Raw genomic sequence first — 18,756 nt, forward strand, 5'->3', positions numbered from 1 at the left:
TTTGTAAATAGCTTCTCTTCGCAATCTTCAAGAGCTATACAGAAAGAAATATTTTGATGTTAGAATACAGTTTCAATCCGCAGTTTTACGCACAATGTTGCCATTTGAAAACACAAACGCAAATATTGATTCACATATAGATTGAACAACATGCCAGAGTGGTACTCAGTACCTAAATTGCACAAAGTACACACAGTGATGAATGTGCTAAAGTTATGAACTTTTTTCATTTTCCAATTTTTCCAAGTCTGTAATCTGTTTCTGCCTTAAAAACTACAATAGCTCCATTAATCCTTGTTTGGAGATCTGGAGCTCTCAATGTGGAGTAATGGAAGAATTCGAGCAGCTTCATCAGGAGCAGCATCAACTGTACATTGCTTAATTTGTAGGGTTCTCGTCAGGAGGGCATTGCCGCATGCACCACACATTGCCTCTGCTATGCTGCCAGTGATTGTAACAATAGAACTACTAACTATCACACATTGTCATTTTTTATGTTTTTAGAATTGATAATCAACCGATGTTGTAGTCATCTCTAAATTAGCCAGAAAGCGCAACCTTGTGGCAGACTGTCACAAGCACTGAAGAGTGCTGGTGTGAGCACCGGCAACCACCGGCTCAAATTAAGCACTGCTCATGTATCAATGCAAAGCAAGTGCTTTCTAATGCAATAGGCAAGCTCTTTTTTGACTGATGTGCTTTTCTCACAGATTCCTGACTCAGACATTCCTGTACAAGTTTTCGAATTGCCATCAACATTATGAAGTAGTCGGTTTCAAATTACCTTCAACATTTTCAAGTAGTCATCCTGGCATTAAATCTGGAGATTAGCCAAGTCCATCACATTGCCTTGAGGTCAGGATTACTAACATCTAAATTTATGAGTGGCTCCACGCTTCTTGGTGCATTATCAGCATTAGCATTGGCGTTTTTGTATTTATAAGCATTATCACCATATTCAAATGGTAATAATGGTGGTCAAGCCAAGAAGTTAGGCAATGGATTCCTGTCGCTCCTGCATTTTGAAGGGACAGTTCAAATCCTTTGGATACTTTTCATTATGACTGGGCCATTCATTGTTGTTTATGTTTTTGAAAATGTCCTCATTGTTTAATCTTGTAGTGTCTGATCTTTGAGCCTCACCAAGAAGTTTCTAAATACATTTTCATTTTTGCAGTTGAACCTCGATTGGTTGTAGTAATCTAAAGCCTGGATCTTTTGGCGATACATGGTCGTATGCAACCGACCGAGTACTGGAATGACCGGCCACAGACACAGGCAACAGAGGGCTTGGTGGTTTGAGATGCCTTGGAGGCCAGGGCCTCTGTGTAGAAAAGGAAGCTTGTACACACAATCACGAAAGAACCTGACTGCTTTGTAACATGGAGCTATATGTTGATATTTCTTAGGATCAGATTTAAGGCCTTTTAATAGATTGGGTGAACTTTGGACCCTTTCCATGACCTTGGTTTCTACCCAGTTGATAAAACATAGGAAAAAAAAATAATCAATAGAAAGCTCCACAGGGTCAGGTCAGTTTTTATGATATTGATTGGTAAATCTTTAGGACCAGTTGACTTAGAGTAGGGACTTTTTATATTATCAAAATTATATCTTTTTCAGTGATGGAAAATGAAGAGTGGGCGTATGCAATTGACAGGGTTCAATATGAGACTCGCATATGCTATGCCCAGGTGTCACTTCAAAGAAAAAAATCTTTTGGTCTTCTATATGACTCTGTCCCATGGCCAATCAAGGTCCAGAATAGTTTGTAGTTATTTTTTTTTATAGCATCCACTAATCTGATCCATGCAGATTTCTGACTGTTTCAAGTTATTTCAGTTCTCTTTCCTCACATCGTTATCCTGGCATTCTGGATCATCAAGTTATGATTGGAGGAGGGCATATTTTTAGAAGGGACCTTAGCTCCTTTCTATAAAGATGTTTTATATTACGTATTAGATTAATTCTAAACCTGGGGTGATGGCTAATCCTGGGCGTCTCTCAGTGGGGTGAGTAAGAAGTCAGAAAAATGATTGTTAAACACAAAAGTACTCCTCACTCTGATATCCAGTGGATTTCTTTTAGGTCAAATAAAGGAAAAGTTAGTCTATCCAATATAAAATCCAGTTCCCATAGTGTTTGTTTCTTACCATTAAGATTCTCATTACACTTTATTTGTTTCTTGTTAATTAAGGTGTATGGTTTGTTGGATACAGTTGAACTAGTTTGATGTTGTTAGTGGTTGAAATTAAATGTGATTACCTGGGGATTTTGATCCCTCTTCTCGAGATTGAATTTCAAAGTTGTTGCAGATGTGAAATGTTGAGCATTGGATAAATGCATAATCCAATTATCTGCACGCGGTCTCAGATAAGAGTGTATTATTGGCTGGTTAGTCAATTGCAAATCTTTTGCTTAATGATTGAATACTGAGGTCAGTTACTAAGATATATATTTGACGACTGGTTGCGGAAAAGTGCTTTTAGAACTGGTGGTGATGGCATTTGAATGTGATAGTGGAAGTCAGTCAATTCTTCAATAGAACTAGATTATTTCAAGGAAATATCTATTGGTTTAAATTAACAGTCAGAAAAATAAATCTTCTTTCCTGGGACTTCAAGGCCCTTACCAGTTCATCTAGGGATAAGAAATATTCGCATTTTACCTTTATAAGTGATGGAGGGAAACAAACATTTATTATAATGATATGAGTATTGTAATTGTCTATAAGTGCGACTATCAAGAGCCATTTTTAGTTGGTTTGAATAACTGAGGATTTCATGTTTAAACTGTTACTGGTTAAAGGTAAAAGACCTACACTTTGTACCTATCATTTCATGAGTGATACATTTAGTAGCTGGAACTGCAAATTCTTCCTGGATTTTTGTGACAGATCACTAGATAGCTGTTTAAAGACATGAGTAAATTTAAATCATTGGAATCTATATGTCTGTCTACTCCTGCTAACCCAATCATCCTTGTGACACTTATCTCACATGGACAGGTTACCCAAACTCATAATATAACTTATTTTATTATAATCAATATCAAACAAATATGATTTTAATCATCAACAATACATTGTTTCAAACATCTCCAATCTATTGAACAATTCATTGTATACATCACAATTCATTAGATACATCACAAGCAATAAAAATCAATGTAAACTGAGACAAGCAAGCAACCTATTCATACTAGTTTTCAGGTTCATCGACTAAGGATCCACATTTTTGGCCAACTCATTTTGAGCCATCGTCTGGATCAGTAAAAATTATTTCAGCTATGGTTACTTGACATTTCATTGTTGATGTAGCTACAATATACAAAATAAGTCCTCTTTATAACGTCTTTGTACATAGTGCATTCATATGAATACCACAGACCTAATTATTGGACCCCATTCACAATCATATATGTGTTCTGATACTCCACAAATACACCCTCTAGTTTTTCGAAATTACTTTTACTTTACATTTCTCATCTAGACTTGTGAGTAGATTAGATTAGGGTAATGATGGGAATATTGTAATGACTGAGTATTTGTTTACCCGCTTTCAATTGATTCCACATTCAGCAGTGAGACTGATTTGCAATCTTCCCATAAGGAGCTCTGTTTCAGCCTGTTTAAATTCCCTTAATTTGTTGCCATCTTTAAGCTACTTTGTCATGAACACAAAGAACTTCATGAGATCGTACAAGTGGGGCTCCATGGTAGAAATGTCTTTCTCGAGCCAGTGCGTACTTTTTGCTCTGCTAATGAGGCTTTGATGCTATGTAGGTGAATTAAGACATCCACTTGGTGGGCATACTTTTAACTATCTGGTGGCTTTACATTAGAACGCCCATCATCTCTGTTGCCGCTCGACTTTGAGGTTTTGACTTTTGATGAGACGCTGAAGATGTGGCTTTTCCCTCGCTGATTTGGTTTATAGGACACATGGAGTTAGGTTGGATTGCTGTCTAGCGCCAGACACCCTTTCGGGGCGGAATGTGCACTCTATAAATACGAAAAATATGAAATAACTAGTAACAGATTATCCTCATCCTGAGATGCCACTTATCATTCCTAGAATTATTATCATGCCTCAAAGCTCTCTTTATCCCTTATCTCTCGAATAATTCCATTTAACATCTTATTTCCTCCATATACCAATCCCAGTAGGAGACACAAGCCCCCACCACAATAAATTTCACTGACCCCAAATGTGATCCAAAATATTGCTCAACTTCAATTATTAAGGGCCTCTTATTTACATAGCCAACAATCCTGAGCACTATCTAATTCAACACAGCTGTCTTGTTTGCTAAAGACATCTTGGGGACATTCAGAAAGTAGACCTAAGAATGCATTCTGCTTGTTGCTAGCCATTGGCTTTGTGGTTTGTAACTCTCATTTTCTAGCTTTCTGTTTTGCTGCATTTATTTGCTTTAGACTTTCCAGCTTGAGTTTATCCGTCCCATTGCCCAAACCTTGTTTACTGTATTCTTCTGCAAGCATGATCTAAACAGGCCTTTAAATCGTGTTCTTTTTTTTTGATAATCAAATTTTATTAGCATTTCATATATGCAACAGAACAAAATCCAGCACTTGTCAGCATGAATACACAATATCCATGTGCAGCAAACAACGTAATCCAGCTCTAAGGAATGATGGCACAGCCTCCTCTGTCCGTATATAAGGCAACATGTACTTCTACATTTAGAGGGCAGCAAGAACATTAAAAAGGAAACAAATTCAACCACTTGCCCCATATCCTCTGGAACTTTCTCGGACCCCCCTGGGCCTCGAACAGGGGTTCTTCTTGGGCAGCGCACCAATCTACCCCTCGTTGCCACTTCCCCAGGGTAGGGGGTCTGATGTTTGCCCATGCCGCCGCTATGTCACATTTGGCAACTGCAAGAGCCGTGCCCAAAAAGAGCTTATCGGCTCTCGATCCGTCTAAGCCAGACACTGAGGAGCAGTCACATGGGGTCGGGAGGAACCTGCCAGCCTAGGGTCTGGGTGAGCTCCGCTTCTATACTAGACCAAAACGAAGCAAGTGCCAGGCAGGTCCACACCATATGAATATAATCTGCTGGGGTCTGGCCACAGCAAGCACAATCAGGGGAAGGGCGCAATCATGCCTACTGGGGTGAGGAAGGTTGCGTGGAGGTAGTATAGTTGGATGAGGCGAAGCTTGGAGGAGGTCGTAAGGGTTTTGGGGGCCATCAGGGCGTCCCGCCAATCCGCTTCTTCCAAGGGACCCACCCATCCCTCCCAGCGGGCTCCGACTATGTCAAGGTTGGTAGGGGTGTTGTTGATCAGAGATCGGTATATACTTGAGACCCCTCCCCGCCCCAGGTCTCCCATAAGTACCTGCGCCTCTAATGGGCTGAATTTGGGTAGTGATGTACCGGGAGGGATATGTGCCGTGAGTGTGTGGCAGAGTTGGAGGTAGCGAAAGAATTGGGAGCTGTGGAGAGAATGACGCTTTTGTAAGTCGCTAAAGGTCCGAACGTGATCTCCCACCCAAACATCCCCAAGGAGAGAGATCCCAACGTGGTCCCAGGACCGGAAGCCCATAAGGGAGGACATCTCTCGGAGCCATGTGCCCTGCCAAAGGGGTGTGTGTTGAGTAACTCGTCTATCCCAACGAGTGTGCCGGAGGGCAGAGCGCCAAGCCACCAGAACTGATCTAGTGATCGGGGGGAGTGTGAGCTCTATAGGGGCACCGTAGAGATAAGCATGCTAAATCTTGTTCTTATCAAAGGGACGACAGACGCCAGAAGACGCCAGAAGTGCTGTGTGCCGGGTGCCGTACTGCTCTCCGGTGGTTTTTGTACTCCCCCCGTGTGCCCCCGTGAGTCCCCCCCTTGAGCTCTGCGGGCCGCGAGCCGTGCCGGGGCAGGGGCCAGGGGCCGGGGGTTTGAAAACATTACAGGGTGACTCGGAGCAGGTACTCAGAGCAGGTACCGGCCCGGGGCATTAGATCCACATCAGGCCCGCCTGGTTTCACCTGGGTTGCTGAGCTGAGCTGCTGCTGAGCTGCTTCCGCGGCGGGACGCGGCCCTCTCTCGAAGTATTGGGAGCCATCCTTCGCCGATTGCAGCTTGCAGAGAGTGGATCCTGTGGCTGATCCTGTCGGAGGGCGGTGTTGCGGTATTTGCGTGGAGGCTGCGGGTAAGGAGGTGGACTGGGTTCCAGCAAGTCATCAAGCCAGCAAGCCAGCAGCTGGTGGGCCTCCCCCTCGCTTCCCCCGCTTTCCCCTGCCTCTCCTCAATATCGGACTTGGACCTGCATCAGACCTGCCCCGGACCTGGAGTTGACTGCAGTGCAGTGGCCCGGCAGGTGGTCTGCGACTTTTGACCTTCGATTCCTTCCCAGTGTTCAGTCTCCATAGGATGACATCATCCAGTTGATGTGGTTTGCTTCGTTATTTAAATATGTATTATATATATAGCAATTTGCATTGAAGAATGAGTGGATATATAAAAATAAATATTTGGATGGAGGATTTAGTAGCAGTGTAATTGACTGTTTACTTGACCAATTTATAGTGTCTCACTAAATATAGTGGATAGTGACTAAACTGTTTGAATATCTGTAACACTTTGTCAGTTGTTGTGTAAACTGGTTCTCCAGTTAGTTACTAGCTATGTGAAAGTCTATATTAGTTATTGATTAGTTAACTGAGTATTTGTATGGGAGAGTGGATGTGTGTGTGGTTCGGTGGGGGGTGTGTGACTGCCCAAAGATGTGTGAATAGTTGATTCACTAGATATATGAAGTGATGTCATGAGTGATGTCACTGACCATGTCATGAGTGATGTAATATGTGACATCATCAGCAGTGCATTGCAGGCGCGCAAGTTATAGTGAGTCCAACTAATTATAATGTGTGAATTTCAATGGTTTTATGTCAGTAAAATTTCCAGGTAACTATAACTGGTGTGAAACCTATGGTTTTTTCAGTGACTTTAATAGGTTTTTTAAATGCTAATTCCTAACTATAACTGGTGTGAAACCTATGGTTTTTTCAGTGAATTTCATAGGTTTTTTAAATGCTAATTCCTAACTATAAGTCTCACTTTATAAGTAAGTCTCTTAACGCTCTAGTTGCTCTAGTTGTTCTTTAGAACACTCAGGTACATTCTATCATTGGGCTATAGTTGGGCTACATATGGCTGATATTTGGGCTACATTTGTTTTTTTTTGACTCTGGTGGCCATCTTAGGGCTACATTGGGCTACATTTGGGCTACATTTGGTCTCTGACATATATATAGCCCAATGTAGCACAATATATATTTTTTTGAAAGTTAATTTTCGTAAAAAACACTTGAGTATAGCAAAGGCACATCGGGCTACCAGTCCCTACAATTTTTCCCATTTCTTTTTTTAATTATTATTATTTTTATTTTATTTTCTGCCTTGGAGCGCTCCCGGTGCGCGCCCGGGTGAGCGCCCCGGAGAGCGTACTCGTTTGAAGCGCCCCGGTGCACGAACCGGGAAGCGTCCAGTTAGCGCCAATGTCGCGAACGAAAACATGATCGTGACGTATCGCGTAGCCATGTCCGCGTGATACGCACGGCGTAAATGCACCCGGATCATTTACGCGACACGCCCCTGTTCGGGCCCCGGGACACGCCCCGGGGCGTGTAGCGTAAGCGCGTCGGGTCATGTGACCTGAAAATAACACTTTTGATTGGTTCACAACAGTTTTCTTTTCCAAATGATGAAAGACCCCACTTTTTTCCTCATTTTCACTTTGTTGTTTGAGTGAAGAAGACTGTGAAAAATGGCTTCAGTAGTAGCAGCTGCAGGTGCATCTGGACCACCACCACCTCCACCACCACCACAAAGACCACCACAAGACCACATTGGTGGTCATGAAGAAAAGGAGGATAAAGAGGAGCAGGAGGAGAGGCAATATCTGCCTGAGGACCCTCCCCCATACAAACCCAAAGAACATTTTATTTGGGAGTTTTTCAAAATGCCAAGGGGTGCCAAAAAGTAAATGCAGCAAAGGTGACTTGCCTCATCTGTGACCAAGAACTGTCAAGAGGGAACCCAAACAGGAAATATTCGTTTGGGAACCACACGATGATAAGGCACATGCAGAGGAAGCACCCAAACAATTACTCAAGAGCAGAAGTCAGACAACTGAGCAAGAACTCTCCCCATCCTTCAACTTCAGGCACCTCCAACCAACCCACTCCATCGGGTGCAGAGGCTAGGGAGATGGTCCCTAATGTTCAAACTAAGTTTTCCAAATTTAAATTTGTTTGCATATATTGCAACAAAACTATATCTTATGGTGAGCAGAGCATCACTTTACTTAATCGAGCTGCAGACAACCATCACTGCAGCAAGCAACCTTAATTTTTTTCTATTTTTTTGCTCCAGTTGAGCTGTTTGCAATTCCCTGTCTTTTGTTTCACCCCAGAAAAACTACAAAAAATATATAAAATTGTTCTGAAAATCCCCCCAAAAAAATGTTCAAAAAAACATAAAAAAATATAAAACAACAAAAAGAAAAGAAACAGTTCTTTTCAGAACTACCTCCCATTTATATAAAATGACTTACATTTTTAAACTCTGCCATTCTCTTTTTTCCCTGGTGCGCTCCCCGGTGCGCTCCCCGGTGCGCGTACCGGGCGCTCCACCCGCACAAATCGAATTTCTTTTTTTTTTTTTTTGCCCAGCGGGACCCTTTTATAGCCTCCACATCAAACCTAGGGGGTCAGGGGCGGTCTACCCTGCCCCCTTATGGTCAATTACCCCTTTGTTTTGGCCACCTCTTGTGTCTCGATCCTACCGAGACACAAGATGGCGGCCGCTCCGGACTGTTTCGAATGTTTACAGACACCCAAGAACCAATCAGCTTTCTGCGCGCAAGTCGCGTGTCGCGCCCGGAGCGCTCCCCGGGGCGCGTACCGGGGCGCGCTTTTAGATATATATATTTTTTTGAACCTAAATTACTCAAAATCCACTGTAGCACATATCTTGAGACATAGCAAAGGCACATCGGGCTACCAGTCCCTACAATTTTGCCAAATTTAGTGTAAATCCATTCAGCCGTTCGGGCTAAAAGTGAGGTCGACCGCCCTATGGAAATTAACATGGGGAAAACGTGTTTTGGGACCTCCCTTTTATCTCGGCCCCCGCTTGACGCATCCCCCCAAACTTTCAGGGAAGGACCGGACCTCGAGGAGGCCATTTTGAGGCAATTTTCAGGCAGATTCGTCAACCGGCACCAAAGTTATTCCAGATAGAATTTTGAGATTTAACATTGAAAAAAATCCTAACTATAACTACCTACTGGCGACCGCCAGTAGGTAATATATATATATATATATATACTACCTACCTACCTGTCGCCAGTAGGTAGTTATAGTTAGATCCTAGTTTCCACAGGAAAATAGTTTTTAGATTTGCTAATAACTTTGGCGTTGTTTGACAAATCTACGCAAATTTCTCCAAAAAAAGTCTATCCAGGTTTGCTCCCATTCTGAAAGTTGGGGGTGATTCGTCAAGTGGGGGCTGAGAAAAAAGGTGAGTCCCAAAAAGTGTTTTCTCCATGTTAATTTCCGTAGGAAATTTTATTACAGGCTACAGCCCGAACTGCTGAACGGAATTACACCAAATTTGGCAAAAAGGTAGCGCTTGGTTTAGAAAGCAACCTTTTTTTTAAATTGTGTAAATCTATTCAGTAGTTGTTGGGAAACTAAAAACAAATGTCTGAAAATCAATTTCCCATAGGAAACGTTAGCCAAGGCTACAGCCCGAACTGCTGTACGGAATTACACCAAATTTGGCAAAAAGGTCGAGCTTGGTTCAGAAAGCAATCGTTTTTTTAAATGGTGTAAATACGTTCAGTAGTTGCTGAGAAATTCAAAAATTAAAAGTTTCAATATCTGAGGCAGCGGTGGGTTCGTGAACCCCCCGACCACGATCTTCACTGTGATTGGCTGCCAACACTCTAAAACAGGAAGTGTTGGCCACCATCTTGTGACTCAGTAGAACCAAGTCACAAGAAAACAATAGACAAAAGATTAAAAAAGAAGAAAAGGGGGCAGAGTAGACACTCCCTAAACCCCCAGGACTGCTCAGGTGATCCCACAAGGACCCAAGGCACAAAAACAATATTTTGTTTTCTAAACGTCCGAATGTGCGCTGGGTGCGTAAATCCAGACTTTTAAATGGAGCTGGGGCTCCCCCACTGTATTTAAATGAGCCAAAGGGTGGGCCAGGTCCTGGTGGCAATCCTATAATTATATTGTGGGGACCGCCACCTCCCCAGGGCTATCTAACTTAGGTGCGGGAGGGCACACAGTCCTTCCGCAGCCCTGGGGACCGCCACCTCCCCAGGGCTTGTTTTGTAATCAGTGGGGGCAACCGAGGCCCTCCTAAGCCCCGGGGACCGCCCCCGGGGCTTTAATTAAATATGCAGGGGGGCTCGCAGGCCCCCAAAGCCCCGGCCACCACCACCTCCCTGGGGCTTTGAAAATAGAGGGAGGGCGGCCATGCGGCCCCCCTCCTGGAGCCCTTGACGGCTCTGGGGACCGCCACCACCCAGGGCCGGCTCATGCAATGTCCCAGGGTGTTTGCTTCATCAAAGCGAGAAGCAGCCAGAGCAGGAAAACCTGCTCTGGCTGCAATTAAGCAGATTGCTTTTCCACAAGGGGAGCTTCTGGTTTCTGGCATTACAGCCATCTTCGGCCCGGCTTGCTTGAATCCTGATGGTGCAGTGAGCAAGGGACTCATGTCTGAGGATACCCTTCCACGCTTATGGTGGACAAAATGATTCAGAAAAGGGGGTGGTGATGGACAGAGCATCTGAATTAAGCAGAACACTTGTACCCAGTCAACAGATCAGGGCTTGATCCATCACCGTTTTTTAGCTCACTGCACCATCCCAGCTCAGAACCTGGCTACATGCACATTAGTCTGTCCCTGGCCCAGTGCATCATGGGAACAGGGCAGACCAAACTACCAAGCCAATTCTTTCACTGGAAAGGAAACAAGCTTCCGGGGACCGGTTTCTAGCATTACAGCCGTCTTCGGCCTGGCTTGTTTGAATCCTGATGGTGCAGTGAGCAAGGGACTCATGTCTGAGCATACCCTTCCACGCTTATGGTGGACAAAACGATTCAGAAAAGGGGGTGGTGATAGACAGAGCATCTGAATTAAGCAGATCACTCGTACCCAGTCAACAGATCAGGGCTTGATCCATCACCGTTTTTTAGCTCACTGCACCATCCCAGCTCAGAACCTGGCTACATGCAAATTAGTCTGTCCCTGGGCCAGTGCATCATGGGAACAGGGCAGACCAAACTACCAAGCCAATTCTTTTACTGGAAAGGAAACAAGCTTCCGGGGACCGGTTTCTGGCATTGCAGCCGTCTTCGGCCCGGCTTGCTTGAATCCTGATGGTGCAGTGAGCAAGGGACTCATGTCTGAGCATACCCTTCCACGCTTATGGTGGACAAAACGATTCAGAAAAGGGGGTGGTGATAGACAGAGCATCTGAATTAAGCAGATCACTCGTACCCAGTCAACAGATCAGGGCTTGATCCATCACCGTTTTTTAGCTCACTGCACCATCCCAGCTCAGAACCTGGCTACATGCAAATTAGTCTGTCCCTGGGCCAGTGCATCATGGGAACAGGGCAGACCAAACTACCAAGCCAATTCTTTTACTGGAAAGGAAACAAGCTTCCGGGGACCGGTTTCTGGCATTGCAGCCGTCTTCGGCCCGGCTTGCTTGAATCCTGATGGTGCAGTGAGCAAGGGACTCATGTCTGAGTATACCCTTCCAAGCTTATGGTGGACAAAACGATTCAGAAAAGGGGGTGGTGATGGACAGAGCATCTGAATTAAGCAGAACACTCGTACCCAGTCAACAGGTCAGGGCTTGATCCATCACCGTTTTTTAGCTCACTGCACCATCCCAGCTCAGAACCTGGCTACATGCAAATTAGTCTGTCCCTGGCCCAGTGCATCATGGGAACAGGGCAGACCAAACTACCAAGCCAATTCTTTTACTAGAAAGGAAATAAGCTTCCGGGGACCGGTTTCTGGCATTACAGCCGTCTTCGGCCCGGCTTGCTTGAATCCTGATGGTGCAGTGAGCAAGGGACTCATGTCTGAGCATACCCTTCCACGCTTATGGTGGACAAAATGATTCAGAAAAGGGGGTGGTGATGGACAGAGCATCTGAATTAAGCAGAACACTTGTACCCAGTCAACAGATCAGGGCTTGATCCATCACCGTTTTTTAGCTCACTGCACCATCCCAGCTCAGAACCTGGCTACATGCAAATTAGTCTGTCCCTGGCCCGGTGCATCATGGGAACAGGGCAGACCAAACTACCAAGCCAACTCTTTTACTGGAAAAGAAACAAGCTTCCAGGGACCGGTTTCTGGCATTACAGCCGTCTTCGGCCCGGCTTGCTTGAATCCTGATGGTGCAGTGAGCAAGGGACTCATGTCTGAGCATACCCTTCCACGCTTATGGTGGACAAAATGATTAAGAAAAGGGGGTGGTGATGGACAGAGCATCTGAATTAAGCAGAACACTCGTACCCAGTCAACAGATCAGGGCTTGATCCATCACCGTTTTTTAGCTCACTGCACCATCCCAGCTCAGAACCTGGCTACATGCAAATTAGTCTGTCCCTGGCCCAGTGCATCATGGGAACAGGGCAGACCAAACTACCAAGCCAATTCTTTTACTGGAAATGAAACAAGCTTCCGGGGACCGGTTTCTGGCATTACAGCCGTCTTCGGCCCGGCTTGCTTGAATCCTGATGGTGCAGTGAGCAAGGGACTCATGTCTGAGCATACCCTTCCAAGCTTATGGTGGACAAAACGATTCAGAAAAGGGGGTGGTGATGGACAGAGCATTTGAATTAAGCAGAACACTACTACCCAGTCAACAGATCAGGGCTTGATCCATCACCGTTTTTTAGCTCACTGCACCATCCCAGCTCAGAACCTGGCTGCATGCAAATTAGTCTGTCCCTGGCCCAGTGCATCATGGAAACAGGGCAGACCAAACTACCAAGCCAATTCTTATACTAGAAAGGAAACAAGCTTCCGGGGACCGGTTTCTGGTATTACAGCCGTCTTCGGCCCGGCTTGCTTGAATCCTGATGGTACAGTGAGCAAGGGACTCACATCTGAGTATACCCTTCCACGCTTATGGTGGACAAAACGATTCAGAAAAGTGGGTGGTGATGGACAGAGTATCTGAACTAAACAGAACACTCGTACCCAGTCAACAGATCAGGGCTTGATCCATCACCGTTTTTTAGATCACTGCACCATCCCAGCTCAGAACCTTGCTACATGCAAATTAGTCTGTCCCTGGCCCAGTGCATCATGGGAACAGGGCAGACCAAACTACCAAACCAATTCTTTTACTGGAAAGGAAATAAGCTTCCGGGGACCGGTTTCTGGCATTACAGCCGTCTTCGGCCCGGCTTGCTTGAATCCTGATGGTGCAGTGAGCAAGGGACTCATGTCTGAGCATACCCTTCCACGCTTATGGTGGACAAAATGATTCAGAAAAGGGGGTGGTGATGGACAGAGCATCTGAATTAAGCAGAACACTCGTACCCAGTCAACAGATCAGGGCTTGATCCATCACCGTTTTTTAGCTCACTGCACCATCCCAGCTCAGAACCTGGCTATATGCAAATTAGTCTGTCCCTGGCCCAGTGCATCATGGGAACAGGGCAGACCAAACTACCAAGCCAACTCTTTTACTGGAAAAGAAACAAGCTTCCGGGGACCGGTTTCTGGCATTACAGCTGTCTTCGGCCCGGCTTGCTTGAATCCTGATGGTGCAGTGAGCAAGGGACTCCCATCTGAGTATACCCTTCCACGCTTGAGGTGGACAAAACAATTCAGAAAAGGGGGTGGTGCTGGACAGAGTATCTGAATTAAACAGAACACTCGTACCCAGTCAACAGATCAGGGCTTGATCCACCACTGTTTTTAGCTCACTGCACCATCCCAGCTCAGAACCTGGCTACATGCAAATTAGTCTGTCCCTGGCCCAGTGCATCATGGGAACAGGGCAGACCAAACTACCAAGCCAATTCTTATACTGGAAAGGAAACAAGCTTCCGGGGACCGGTTTCTGGCATTACAGCCGTCTTCGGCCCGGCTTGCTTGAATCCTGATGGTGCAGTGAGCAAGGGACTCACATCTGAGTATACCCTTCCACGCTTATGGTGGACAAAACGATTCAGAAAAGGGGGTGGTGATGGACAGAGTATCTGAATTAAACAGAACACTCATACCCAGTCAACAGATCAGGGCTTGATCCATCACCGTTTTTTAGCTCACTGCACCATCCCAGCTCAGAACCTGGCTACATGCAAATTAGTCTGTCCCTGGCCCAGTGCATCATGGAAACAGGGCAGACCAAACTACCAAGCCAATTCTTATACTGGAAAGGAAACAAGCTTCCGGGGACCGGTTTCTGGTATTACAGCCGTCTTCGGCCCGGCTTGCTTGAATCCTGATGGTACAGTGAGCAAGGGACTCACATCTGAGTATACCCTTCCACGCTTATGGTGGACAAAACGATTCAGAAAAGTGGGTGGTGATGGACAGAGTATCTGAACTAAACAGAACACTCGTACCCAGTCAACAGATCAGGGCTTGATCCATCACCGTTTTTTAGATCACTGCACCATCCCAGCTCAGAACCTTGCTACATGCAAATTAGTCTGTCCCTGGCCCAGTGCATCATGGGAACAGGGCAGACCAAACTACCAAACCAATTCTTTTACTGGAAAGGAAATAAGCTTCCGGGGACCGGTTTCTGGCATTACAGCCGTCTTCGGCCCGGCTTGCTTGAATCCTGATGGTGCAGTGAGCAAGGGACTCATGTCTGAGCATACCCTTCCACGCTTATGGTGGACAAAATGATTCAGAAAAGGGGGTGGTGATGGACAGAGCATCTGAATTAAGCAGAACACTCGTACCCAGTCAACAGATCAGGGCTTGATCCATCACCGTTTTTTAGCTCACTGCACCATCCCAGCTCAGAACCTGGCTATATGCAAATTAGTCTGTCCCTGGCCCAGTGCATCATGGGAACAGGGCAGACCAAACTACCAAGCCAACTCTTTTACTGGAAAAGAAACAAGCTTCCGGGGACCGGTTTCTGGCATTACAGCTGTCTTCGGCCCGGCTTGCTTGAATCCTGATGGTGCAGTGAGCAAGGGACTCCCATCTGAGTATACCCTTCCACGCTTGAGGTGGACAAAACAATTCAGAAAAGGGGGTGGTGCTGGACAGAGTATCTGAATTAAACAGAACACTCGTACCCAGTCAACAGATCAGGGCTTGATCCACCACTGTTTTTAGCTCACTGCACCATCCCAGCTCAGAACCTGGCTACATGCAAATTAGTCTGTCCCTGGCCCAGTGCATCATGGGAACAGGGCAGACCAAACTACCAAGCCAATTCTTATACTGGAAAGGAAACAAGCTTCCGGGGACCGGTTTCTGGCATTACAGCCGTCTTCGGCCCGGCTTGCTTGAATCCTGATGGTGCAGTGAGCAAGGGACTCACATCTGAGTATACCCTTCCACGCTTATGGTGGACAAAACGATTCAGAAAAGGGGGTGGTGATGGACAGAGTATCTGAATTAAACAGAACACTCATACCCAGTCAACAGATCAGGGCTTGATCCATCACCGTTTTTTAGCTCACTGCACCATCCCAGCTCAGAACCTGGCTACATGCAAATTAGTCTGTCCCTGGCCCAGTGCATCATGGAAACAGGGCAAACCAAACTACCAAGCCAATTCTTATACTGGAAAGGAAACAAGCTTCCAGGGACCGGTTTCTGGCATTACAGCCGTCTTCGGCCCGGCTTGCTTGAATCCTGATGGTGCAGTGAGCAAGGGACTCACATCTGAGTATACCCTTCAACGCTTATGGTGGGCAAAACGATTCAGAAAAGGGGGTGGTGATGGACAGAGTATCTGAATTAAACAGAACACTCGTACCGGGCCAGGGACAGACTAATTTGCATGTAGCCAGGTTCTGAGCTGGGATGGTGCAGTGAGCTAAAAAACGGTGATGGATCAAGCCCTGATCTGTTGACTGGGTACGAGTGTTCTGTTTAATTCAGATACTCTGTCCATGACCACCCCCTTTCCTGAGTAGCCGAGGATTCATGTCTGTACAGCCAGCGGCTTTTGGCATACACGTGGTCCAGTCGAGCTCACAAGTCAAATCGGGTCTTGATTGCCAGGATGGTGTATCGAGGCCTACGCTTCATTGCAGGCTGCACACTCCTCAGCTCTGGTGGCACTAACTCAGTACAGCTCAAGTCATCGCCATGTGGCGGGGGCCCGTGTCCGCTAAAATTCCTCAGCTGAGACCAACTCTGTGCACCTCAAGTCATCACCACGTGGCAGGAGGCCAGTGTCGGGCAAAGTGCTTTGGCTGCCACCAACTCTACACCTCAAGTCATGGACGCTTTATGATTGAATATCATGGTGCGGACGTCATCATTTTACCTCCAGCAGTGGGGAATGTAATAACCACACGGACACACCCAGATAGAGAATGAAAATGGCCTTGAGCATGTGCGCCCAGCCCTTTTTTTTGTCAGGGTCACATGTCCTGTGACGCCTGTGCTGAATTGGTGTCGTCTGTGTGTAAATCAGCTGTGAGGGAGTGGCTGTGGCATGCTGACAACTAGACCTGTGATCAGCAGATCACTACAGGGAAAACCAGGGACATGTAGCATTGTAGTTCCCTCCCTGTAATCGTAAGCGGAGTGGGTTGGCTGAAATGCGCATCCTTCACGACTTTACCAATATGGCGGTTTGAATCTGCACACCCACGAGATAGGTACAAGATGGGTGCGCAACTTCACTTTTTTCGGAACAAAAAAAAAATATATATATATTCATATTTGAGAAACCAGAAGACATTATATTATTTTAATAACAAACACAAAAATTACAAATCTACTTTTAGGATATTAAAGTTACAAAATATCACAAAACAAAATATCAAAATTACTGAAAAAACATAGGTTAAGGAACATTATAATTCGAAATTAGCATTTAAAAAAACCTTGGAAATTCACTGAAAAACCATAGGTTTCAGGCATGTTATAGTAAGAAATTAGCATTTAAAAAACCTTAGAAATTCACTGAAAAAAACATTACAGTCAGAAAATGGATCCTTCAGTGGCGCTGTGGTACCATTGAGCAACACCGGTCGACCTCACTTTTAGCCCGAACGGCTGAATGGATTTCCACCAAACTTGGCAAAATTGTAGGGACTGGTAGCCCAATGTGCCTTTGCTATGTCTCAAGATATGTGCTCCAGTGGATTTTCAGTAATTTAGGTTAAAAAAAAATATATATCTGTAAGCGAGCCCCGGTACGCGCCCCGGGGCACAAACCAGCGCGCTACGCGAGTTCACGAGCGGAAACCTGATTGGCTCTCGGGTGTCTGTAAACATTCCAAACAGTCTGCTGTGGCTGCCATCTTGTGTCTCGGCAGGATCGAGACACAAGAGGTGGCAAAAACAAAGGGGGAAATGACCAAAAGGGGGCAGGGTAGACCCCCCTGATCCCCTAGGTTTGATGTGGGGGCCATCTTTGGAGAAGTGTGGCCCACCGGTTAGAGGAGGCAGTCCCTGATGCAGAGGTCAGACCCGGGACCAGGGTTCAATCCCCAATGCGGCAGGGCCTTGAGCTCAAAATGTCCATGGACTCGATAATTCTCACCTCGGTGCCCACTCAAATTGTGGGTTCAGACTCTGCAACTCTGGGCAATAGCTTGCTTAATCTCCACTACGGCCCCACCGCGATGGGAGGCCTGGTCTTCACCTTGGGGATGCCCAGTAGGGGTAATCTCTCAGGGAAAGGCCAGGACGGGTTCCCAAAGCAAGCACCTTGAGACCTTACAGTGAAAGGCGCTATATAAGAACGTATGATTTAAAAGGGCCCCGCGGGGCAAAAAAAAAATGTTCGATTTGCCCGGGGGGAGCGCCCGGTAGGCACACCATGGAGCGTACCGGGGAGCGTACCCTGGAGAAAAAAGTTTGACAGAGTTTTTTAAAAATATAAGTTTTTTTTATAAATTGGAGGTAGTTCTAAAAAGAACTGTTTTTTTTATTCTTTTTGTGGTTTTCTATTTTTTTTGGAACATTTTTTACTTTTTTGGGCTTTTCTGAACAGTTTTATATTTTTTTGTATTTTTTATGGGGAGAAACAAAAACCAGGGAATTATAAATGGCTCAACTGGAGCAAAAAAAACAGGAAAAAAATTAGGGTTTCTTCGGGCACTTGTGGTTATCACCAGCAATGTTGATGAGGGTAATACTCTTCTTACCATAAGTAATGGTTTTGCCACAATATACGCAAATGATTTTGTAATCACCAAACTTAGTTTGAATGTTTGGAACCGTCTGACTTGCCTCTGGACCCGATGGAGTGGGTTCTTTGGTTGTTGAGGTGCTGGCAGACGATTGTGGAAGGTTTCTGCACAGTTCTCTCCCCTCTGCTGCAGAATAGTTATTGGGGTGCAATCGTTGCATGTGCCGAATCATTGTGTGATTCCCAAATGAATCCCCCTGGATAGTACAGCGCTACAGATGAGACAAGTCACCTTTGCAGCGTTTACCTTCTTTGAACGCCTTGGGATTTCAAATAACTCCCATATAAAGTGCTCCTTAGGTTTATATGGGGCATTGTCTTCAGGCAGGAAATGCCTTCTC

The 18,756-nt window shown here is 45.5% G+C and overlaps 1 pseudogene; it reads right to left on the bottom strand.

The window, feature by feature from the left end:
- Nucleotides 1–226: 226 nt before the first annotated feature.
- LOC147727943 (tRNA-splicing ligase complex subunit RTRAF-like) lies at nucleotides 227–1,230 on the bottom strand (annotated as a pseudogene).
- Nucleotides 1,231–18,756: the final 17,526 nt, after the last annotated feature.

This window comes from Lissotriton vulgaris, chromosome 3_1 (genome assembly GCF_964263255.1).
Source record: "Lissotriton vulgaris chromosome 3_1, aLisVul1.2, whole genome shotgun sequence".
In the NCBI taxonomy this organism is placed as follows: domain Eukaryota; kingdom Metazoa; phylum Chordata; class Amphibia; order Caudata; family Salamandridae; genus Lissotriton; species Lissotriton vulgaris.